We start from the raw sequence: 10,746 nt of genomic DNA on the forward strand, positions 1-10,746 counted from the left end.
GATACAGGGTGTCTCCAAACATCAGTCTTTCAGTTATATATTCAGTATTCACCTGTAAAAATTGCAGACAGCTAGTCCCACAGGCCTGGGGTGGTCCTGGGTGTGTGTCCAGCTCCTGTTTAAGTAAAAGCAGTGTGGCCTGTGGCTGCTCCAGGCTGATGCTTTAAGGAATCCCCAAATTCCTAATTTTTTTCTGCCTTTCCTCCAGTCTATCCTCTGGGAACCTCTTCTGTGCTTTCAGTCAGATGTAGAGAAAGCTGCCGGAAGTCTCAAGTTCAACCAACTCCCTTAATCTAAAAATATGAGGCGCGTAATTGCTGTTAGCACTTGTAACAGCCTTAAACCTGTGAAAAGTTAACCAGTGGCTTTAATGGGGCTGCTCGCTGTTTAGAATATGTTCCTGATGGGCTTGTCATTGCTTCATTACTTTACTCCCTTCATAGTTTTCCTGCACTTTGATACCAAATGATCCTTTGCTCTCAAGGACACAGAGCACATGTTTCTGTGAAGCATGCGATAATCTCCCTTACAGACACAATTTGCTTTATGAGTGGCTATGCCACCTCCAGAGATCAGGCTAATAAGGAGGATTAGAGGAGAAAAAGTGCAAAAATTGAGCTTAGTGATTTTTTCTGGTGATGAATTTATATATATTGTGATGAAAAGGAAGAGATCGATATCCAGCTAGTAGCATATACTTCATTAAATTTATTAGGCAAAATTACTTAAGACTTCAGCAATATCAAGGACTAGCCCCTGCCCAGAGTAGTGTCACAATACTTACAAGCATCACTAATTGCCAGACCATATGCTTGCACACATGTAGTAGAAGTGACATCACCCTAAAGAACACAGATATATGTGCTTATTTATATGTCACTCAATTTCCTGGATAGTTGCTGCTACAAGTGTTGAATTTGGTCACTCTGCATGCAGCCACTTATCCTGGTGGTCCTGTAGCTTGGTTTTAGCCCTGGCACATCCTCAATATGCTTTGAGCTGTGATGTTTAGAATTGCACCTGGGTGCAGTTCTTTCTGGCAATATTTTTGCTGATGTTGTTCCTCTAAAGCTAAAGAGCAGTGGATGGTTTATAAGCATGAAAAAGGGACTCCTGACTTGTCAGAAGAATGTGGGATTTTGGCAGGCAATCCCGACAAGGGAAGAGACGAGAATCTTGACTCCATGTTTCAGAAGGCTGATTTATTATATTATGATACATATTATATTAAAAATGCTATACTAAAAGAATAGAGAGAAAGGATTCATCAGAAGGCTAGAAAGGAATATAATGGAATGAATAATAAAAACTCATGACTGACCAGAGAGTCTGTCACAGCTGGACTGTCATTGGTCATTAAGTAGAAACAACTCATATGGACCAATCAAAGATGCACCTGTTGCATTCCACAGCAGCAGCTAATTATTGTTTTTCTTTTCCTCTGAGGTTTCTCAGCTTCTCAGGAGAAAGAATCCTGGCAAAGGGATTTTCGTAAAATATCATGGTGACAGAAGAAAGCTTGTCTTAGGTCTGCAAAGGAGCATTGTGATTTCAGGTGCAAATAACTGAGAAAACTTCGGCTAGAAAAAAAAAAAACAAAACAACATGTCAGAATTTTAATAAAAAGAGCCTGCTGGTGCTCTTACTCAGAAGAAGTCATTCAGAGTAGTTGATTAGTTGGTGTGGGTAAGTGTTCTCTGTGCTGCACTCTGCTACCTCAGAGAATGAGATGTTCTTTCAGGTACAAATCAAAATTTAAATATGTTTTCATATATTCTCCTTGTCTAATACTGTGTAAAAACATACAGCTCTGATTTGGGGCATTTTTTCCCCTTTTCCCCTTCTCTGTTCAGGCAGAACGATTCTTATTCTAGTAAATGTTTACCCAACTGAATAAAAACATGATTATTTTTTTTTTTATAGAGGGAAAGGGAGTAGTTATTAGACCTTGTAACAGCAGTTTGTTCTTATCTGCAACTCCTGTGGGATTGGGCTGTTGAGGTTCTCTGGTCCTGCAGCCCCACCCAGTAGTGCTGCCTCTGTCACTCCTGATTCTGACAACTGCTGCAAAGAACTCATTTGCAGGACTAAATCATTTTCAGTATGATAAATTCTATTCCATGCCCACCCCCCCCCCCCCCCATTCTCCCGTCACATCATTACTTTTCAACCTCACTTTTTCATTTTTAATATAACTAAGCCAAGTGGGTAAAGCAAGGAGTAGGTTTCTGCACACCAGGCAAAATTTACAGCTTTTGAAAATCTCCTATGGTGCAGGATGTTAATTGTAACCTGGGACTACAGCTAGAAATAGTAAATCTGTAATAACCTCATGTGCTGCTGCCGGGAAAGGGGGAAAGATTGAACAATTTGTTCCCCTAAGCACATCACTGTGAAGTCCCTTGGTGCCAGTTTCAGTGATGGCACAAAACTTGGAATTTAAAAAAAAACAACTAAAAGTAGTCCAAGGCACGCGCATATGAACAGAGGCTGTTTCCAGATTTCTCCAGTGTTCAAGAAAAATTTGATTTTTCATAGTGACACAGGTGGGAGGGCAGGAGTCATGGATAATTCTAGAAAGGGGTGGGAGAGCTCAGCTGGGGAAGCTGGGGAAAGGAGCCTGTTCAAGGACTGGTTCTATGGCTGGATTTCATCCTCTTCTGTTTTTCCTGGGGCTTATCTTGTTTGTATGCACAGACACAAAAATTCATTTTTAGCTTCTCCCTTGTATTCCTTTCCCCTGTATAATTTTACTGTGTATTTAAGGGGACATCTGCAAATCCATCACCAGACCAGAACTCCTTTGCTATAGGCAAGCACAAATTGAAAACATGTTGTCTGCCCTAAAAAGGTTTGCAAGGTTATATTTTTGTAAAAGTAAATCCATTTTCCTCAACTTTCTTTTTCATTCTCAGGTGGTAAGTTAATCTATTCTGCTGTTTAGCCATGAGTTAGATGCTAGAGTAATTTGAAGAGTATGAAAGAGGGTTAAAAAAACTGTAACGATCTTCTAAAAACTTAAAATAAAACAGGTTTCATGACCCAGCAGAATAATTCAGAGAGAATCAAGTGATACATGGCAGAGGTAAGACATCTGATGAAGGGCTCCAGTACAAGAGGGCAGATGATACCAACATCATTTGTAAGTAATTGTTTTTGTACATGGCTGGCATAAAATCTGCAGCAATCTGGCATTTCAACATGCTCCTCAGTATAAATGGGCAGCAAAAGCAGATGCTTTAATATTCAACCAGCAGCACTTCTACTGTACCTAATTAATTTATAGAAAAAAACCTATCTGCTGGAGAGAGAGAGAGAGAGCGAGCATGAAAACCACTGTAAGGCTGGAATGTTGTGGTGGGAATAGAGTATAAGAAATGTGTAAAAAGCAGCTTTACCCTCAAAGAGTTGCAGCCAGGCCAATTATCCAAGATCAGAAACAGGCTTGACTCACAGCTGTAACCAATAAGGAAGAACAGTCCTATAAGACAGGGAGAACTGGGACCTAGAGTCAGTTGCTGTCTGGGCTTTGAAGAAGAAGGAGCAGTGTCTGAGAAGAACTACCCATGAGAAATCACCGAGAAGGTATGGGACTCTAGCAATGAGATAACAACACTTTTACATTACGAACACAACAGAATGTTACTAAAAGCACTGATCTGCAATTTTTCTGATTTTCAGAGTGTGAGTTTATTGCTAGGCTGGACACACCAAGGTAAGGCAGCTAATTCAAAACTCGCTCAGGAGGTAAGGCAAGGTATGGTGGACTCAAAATATTTTTAGTTCTCTGAGGCAGTTTCTAGTTCATGAATAGAAAATAATCACCTGATGGCTGCTTGTTCTAGTGTGCAAACTAAGCCGTTGGTCTCATTTTGTTCTTTATAGACAGGTATGCTCATCATCCAAAAATTGCCTACCAGATTTAGCACTAATTAGCTGCAATGCTGTTGCATGTATGTAAAGCCCTATAAAATAAGAGCCTTGTTACCCCTGTAAAGTCATGGTTCAGGCCTGCTACTTCTGCTAAGTACGGCTAACAGCTCGCCTGACACATAACTGTGAGAACCATCCTTAAACCCATGAAAAAGGAATGTAAACATCTTTAGGGAAGAAATTTTTTAGTGAGTATACTCTAGCAACTACTAACCAATGAACTGGGGAGCAACAAGTTACTAGCCAATTAGAATGAAATATGATGCTTTTAGAAAATCACAGAAATATGAGCTATGAAGAATAAAGATGAGCTATTGCTGCATGAAGGTGTCTGTCAATCTCTACTGTGACATCTGGGGACTCCGATGTGATGAAACAATAGCTGGCCACGAGGATAGCAATGGAGACAAGGCTTAGCAGCAGATATGCGGCTGAGAGAGTCATGAGAGGTAGGGCAGCCAGAGAGTTGTGAGAGATAAAGTAGCCAGGAGAAGAGCTGCAAATGGTCCAGACCTCAAAGTGAGCTGCTGGGGATAATGGTGGTTCAAGCCTTGACCAAAGAAAAAGCTACAGTGAATATATAGACACTTATGTTGGGCAAACAATGGATAAAATGCTATATACAGTCATTACGAACTTATTACTGAGGTGCAAAAGAAATGGGGTGAGAGTAGTTATACCGACTGTTTTTTTGTCAAAACATGAGAGGAAGTGGGGCAAGCTTATGGGAGGCAGCTACAAAGGGAGATAAAATAGCCACAAGATTGCTTACGGTGTGGCACTTGGTTCGGGAATTATTGCTGCAATCAAAAGCCGATAGAGAAGTGGCAGCTGCTGTGACCACTGCCACCACCTGGCACATGAGAGACCCTCTGCTTAACATCCTGTTTTGACAAACCTGTTCTATCCTCCTCTGCCTATTAATTACAAGAGATAAGGTTACAGTGAGGAGGATGACTGTGACTCGGCAAGGCAGACATTTACGATCTTCAGACTGTGAGCAGAGAGCAGAGGTCAGACCCTGCAACAACAACATGGGATTTTCTTTGCCAGACACAATCTGACAGAAAGCAAGATGTTGGTACAGCTGATTAGGTCAGTGGTGTTTGCTGGATGAAGAACCACGGAACTGTAAGTACCCTAAGAGTGGGAAAGTGTTCTGATAAATTCGATGCAGCTTGCAAATATTGCAGCAATTTCTCCAAATTAGAGCAACTGTTATTATGGGTTAAAAAAACCCCCTCGTAACTGTTTCCTAAATGAGAGAGACCTTGATTTAAAACTCCTGTGAGCAGCTGCAACAGGGAATGCTAAGGAAGATACTGGTAACGAATCTGGACACGAATGGATCCATGGACCCGATCCAGGGAACAGATCAATCCCCCTGCCCACAGTTTGCCCCATATCTGGTTTTGGCTTCCCTGGCTTGAGAGCCCCCTCAAATGTAAGAGATGGTCCAAAGTTTCCCTCATTTTTGCCTCACGACCGTTGCAAGACAGAGACCAAGACCCTGAAGACCCTGGCCTGGTTGAGGTGGATGCTCGCCAAGTGATTGTTTGCAGTGCTGCCATGGTACACTACTTCGGGCAGGGACTAGCAAGGGGTGGCTTGCTCTATATGCTTACACCAGCTTCACAATACTCAGTCATCACAATAGCCTATGAATTTCCCCACCTCTTGGCCAAATGAACTTTCTGGGGTAACTTTGGTGATCCCCCATGGAAAATCCCTCATCTGCCTTACTACCCCCGTGACGGATGGAGACTGAAGCTCCCCTCCCAAGGACTGAGACCCCTATGATCCTAACATGGGGTGGGGGGCAGGGCTGGCCTGACTGAAGCGAGATGTCTGCCAAATGTTGCATGCAGGTGTGTTTTTGCTGGACCAAAACTGGTTTCCCACAGAAACCAATCCTGAAAACAATGGATCCCGTTCACTGCTGAGATTGCTTTGACCTGTTTCAGAGCTGAACTGTCTGTACTTGTTTTCCAATGGCCTTATTCCTCCATTGACTTTTACCTGCTCTCTCCTTGGTGGTTTCAATAGACTCATTCTTCATTGTCTTTTTCCTGCTCCTCCCTTGATGGAGGACTATAGTAGACCCCTGACTTAACCAAGACTTTGACATTCTCCCCGATGTGACAAGATGGATCTATTGGCCAGACCACAAGGATTTCATCTCTCCATTGGTTGCTATACCCCTCCCCTCTTTCTCTCTCTCTATCCTTTATCTCCTTTCTAAATCCTTCTATTGCACTTGCTGAGGGCACTCAATAAAGGTGCATTTTTTTTGATTAATACTGAAATCCTCTCTTTGTTGTTTTTGCACTCTGAGATCAGTTAAGGAACCATCATGGCCCCTGCTTGTACAAGCAGATCGTGACATCAACGAGATCAGTTAAGGAACCATCATGGCCCCTGCTTGTACAAGCAGATCGTGACATCAACTCATCAGAGCTCCCCCGCCTTGTCTTGGCCCACCACGCTGTGTGGCTCCCCCACCTGATGCCTGCCAGGAGTCGCCGGCCAGCTTTGTTGCATGGCAGGATCATAGCCTGCGTGAAATGCTAAAGCTATGGCACATCGCTATCAGAATGCCTAGAAGATGCTTTGAAATATGTTTGTTAAAATTAACCTTGTATTTTCAGTGAGCTGTGATTTTTAACAGGATTGTTAACTGGAGAGATTCAAAGCTGTCTGTGTAAATGTAGTTTCATCCTACATTTTAGTAACATGACAAAATCTAAATTCTTTCACAAAAATGCTGCTATATTGCATGATTGGTAAAACATGCCATGGAGGATGCATACTCCCTTTTCAAGAATTTTGATTTAAGGTCTGATTGTACTAAATTAACACTGATTCTTTGCTAAGTTATAATGGTGTTAGCTATTACCACAACAATTAAAAACTTATATACCTAAAATATTTGCAACTGGATAATATTTCAGTTTGTAGACAAGAAGGTTTATATTTGTAAGATTGGATGCTCCCTTAAAAAATGTGGGGGACCCCTCCTTGCAAATATTTAAGGTGGGTGTTAATAGAACAGCAATTAATTTTCAAACCCGGACTCAGCACTGCATGATGCACTGGGAGCAATAAGCTAAGTCATATATCAGGCATTCATTTGCTCACGTTGAAGGCAAACCTTCAATTTTATCTGCAGTAACTATTTGAGGCTTAGCTATAATTAGTACATGAAACTCCACTGCAAAGGCAGGCAAAGTTATGCCAGCTTTACCAGTTTGCTTGCTTTTTACCCCACATCTTTATTAAAGTAATTTGTTGTGAATCTTTTGCCACAAAGACACTTGTGACTGCATTTTGGTTACTTATACCTATTTAGTGATTCAAGAGTGGTTATTCTTCCTTGCCACACATAAACTGAAATTGGACTTTATATCAAAACAGTTTAAGTACAGTGCTGGATCACAACTGCCGTGTGGTAGCTCATTCCGTAGGAATAATCTAAAACCCTGACTTTGCAGCTGCTTACATACAAGTGTCAGTCTTACGCACCCATTGACCTAACTGAGTTACTTGTGCAAAACTCATAGCAGTACTATATAAGTAGGTTCTTGTTATCTTAGCCTTCAATATTTATATCCCATTACCTTTATTAGGCCAAGTTCAAATCTATTGTACAGACAATTTCAAAAAGGTGCGAGTTTGAAGGGCAATTTGCCAAAATCTATGCTGTTGTAATTTTTCTGAGTAAAGCTGCACTTTGAAAAATCCTGACAAAGTTATACTTACTCCAGGAAAATCATCACTACTAGTAAGTATTTTCAATAATATTTCCAGTTACCATGAGCTATTCTCAAAACTAAATTACATAAAATCATACTTATCACACCTTTATAATCTCTCCAGTAAATCCATGTTTCTGCTATTTCAGTCATGGAACAGTTGTTTACCTGCTTGTTGTTCATTGATGTTTCACTATTGTAAGACAGATTTCCAGTAACTTTTTCGAAATGATGGAGTCAAAATGAGTTAAACTCAGTTGTTTCTGGAAGTTTTAAAGGAACAGTCTCAACTCTGACCTTAGTTCTGTTACATTTAAGTGATGTTAAGTTCTATTAAGCTTGAGTGATGTTAGGTTTACATTCTGTTAATCTGAAGTTCTATTTCATTTAATTTGTGCTAAGGTTCTGTTATATTTAAATTCTCTTAAGGTTAAGTTCTATTAAGTTAATTTCTGTAAAGATTAGGTGTTGGAAAGATTAAGCAAAGTGTTGTTCAATTTAAGTTCTGTTATTTTAAGTTCTGTTAGGTTCTATTAAGATCACTTTCTTTTCCATTTCAGTAATGTAAACTTTAAGTTATATTCAATGTACTTTCTGTTATATATAAAGGACATTGAGTTTCAGTGAAGTTAATTTTAGGTTCTGTTGAAATATGGTTGTTTAAATTAAAAAATGCAATCCTTTTGTTATAGAGATGAATGATGTGAAGTTTGCATGAGGCTACTTCTGTTGAAATCTGCTCATTTAAATTACAAGATATAGTTATTTTGTTATAGAGATAAGATGAAACTGACTGAAACAGCTATGATAAAGCATTGGTAAACACCTGTTTAAAGATATATGATAATAACTTATGTAAGATATGTGAAGATACTGTTTGTTAGACTCTTGATTTCATTGAAGATTCTATAGGTGTAAATGTTTTGCACTGATTAATTAACATAATTATTTATAGCAACCTTTGCTGCTTTATCTTCCATAGGTAGCACAGAAAAATGACTAACAATTCCAAATTATGGCTATTATTAGTTGTAAGCTGTTTAGTGCTTTCTTTCTTTTATCTTGTTTTAATGTCATATATGCATAGATGTGTGGAAAATATGATCTCGACTTCTTAGGGCAGTTATTGATATATATATATATTAATGATTCAGATTATGTTGTTAATCTCATAATGTGAATACACTGACTTTTTATAATAGACATTATCCATAAGATATTATTTGAGGTAATACATATGCATTCCTTTCATTGTTTGCACTTTGTTTATGGTACCATTGACTATTTTACTAAGGATAAATGACAAAGCCAGCTGCTTTACAAACTTTCACATACCGTTGTGTAACTACATGTAAGACATGTGTAATTTCAAGAACTTTCCCAACTGCTATTAGTAGAGACTTGTTTATAGGATATATAAATCAGACCTTTCCAGTTAAGGCCTGGGCTCTGGCCAAGCCCTGGCTGTACCTGGTTGGGAAGTATGCCAACAGACCCAGGTGTTTTCTGCACCAAAACTGTACTCAGGTCACTTTGACTTGCCAATTTAAGCTTATACAACTGGATCCCCTTTCAGGGTAAACTTAGAAACCTTTCTCAGGCATGGTTTTCCATGTCCTCGCTGTGAAACGAGGCTTGCCAGCTGTTGAACACTCTGGGTGATTGTACAGTATTTAGAGAATTGATTATGTATTGCTCTAAATCACCATCCTATTTCTCATGTGCTAATTACATGTAATACCTTACTTATTTCTGCTTAGTGTAAGTTTATTGTTTTGCTTCAATGATGCCTTCATGTTTATAACAAAAGACATGCATGTTGTTGAAAAAACAAAGAAGGGGGAATATGTATCCTCAAGAACATTTAAATAATACAATATTTACACTAGAAATTTTGAAAGCAGATCATCAAATCTGATACCCAGCAGAGCAACACTGCTCTGAAGATTTGCATGTGCAGAACCAATTTCTAAAAGCTGCTATGTAAGGATCCCCAGCTGAGTGTGCAATGGCAAGGCCTAGCTGATTTACTAACCTAGGGAGAAGGTATTAATGTGTTATATTACCAACAGGTCTAAAGTGGTTGCCTGCTGCTTGTCTAGACAAACTTCGACCCCCTCCAAGGAGATTAGGCCCAGAGAGAGGAGAATGACCTAATCACCACCCAGCTCTCATCGCCAAGGCAAGAGCAGTAGGACTGCCAGGACATGGCTGTATCTGCAGGCTCACAGAGGCAGCCTGCCAATAGAGGCCTTATGTCCTATTGCACTCACCATCATGGTATTGCGTTTCTACTGACCTTCAGTATTCCCTGATCCATGCTTCCAGAAGGACATTCAGTCATGTCAAAGTCAACATTTCCAGCTAATGGATTTCCTCCTGCCTAAATAGCATGGCCCCTGGGCTCCAGCCATATGAACTTTAGAACAGTAGCCAATTATTTCCATTTCCTAGGAGACCTTGGACATTATCTTTTAGTTCTTCTATACTGTGAGTCTCTTTGTCAGTGACAAGATTGTATTTGATAAGTTTCTATTGATTGTGATCTGTATTCCATTTATCTTATCTTGTATCTAGCAGATGACCAATAATAGCCTTAATACGATAAGGGCCTTACAGGTGCAAACTGTTTTCACATCAGGATACACAAACCCTTTGTATAAAACACAAAGAAAGGGTGAACTGTTGTATATGGGTAAAGCCTTATAAAGTAAGAGCCTTGTTACCCTTGTAAAATCATGGCTCAGGCCTGCTACTTCAGCTAGGTATAGCTTACCGTGAGAACCATCCTTTTACCCACGAAAAAGGAATGTAAACATCTTTAGGGAAGAAAGTTTTTGGTGAGTATACTCTAGCAACTACTAACCAATGAACTGGGGAGCAACAAGTTACTAACCAATTAGAAACATGATGCTTTTAGAAAAATGTATAAATATGAGCTGTGAAAAATAAAGATGGGCCATTGCTGCATGAAAAAAGGTGTCTTGTCTGTCTCTACTCTAACACAGTGCTGGCTGTCTTTGCCCAGAAATGTAAATGAGAGGGGAAATTTTAACAGATG

Source organism: Motacilla alba, chromosome 18 (assembly GCF_015832195.1).
Source record: "Motacilla alba alba isolate MOTALB_02 chromosome 18, Motacilla_alba_V1.0_pri, whole genome shotgun sequence".
NCBI classification, from domain to species: domain Eukaryota; kingdom Metazoa; phylum Chordata; class Aves; order Passeriformes; family Motacillidae; genus Motacilla; species Motacilla alba.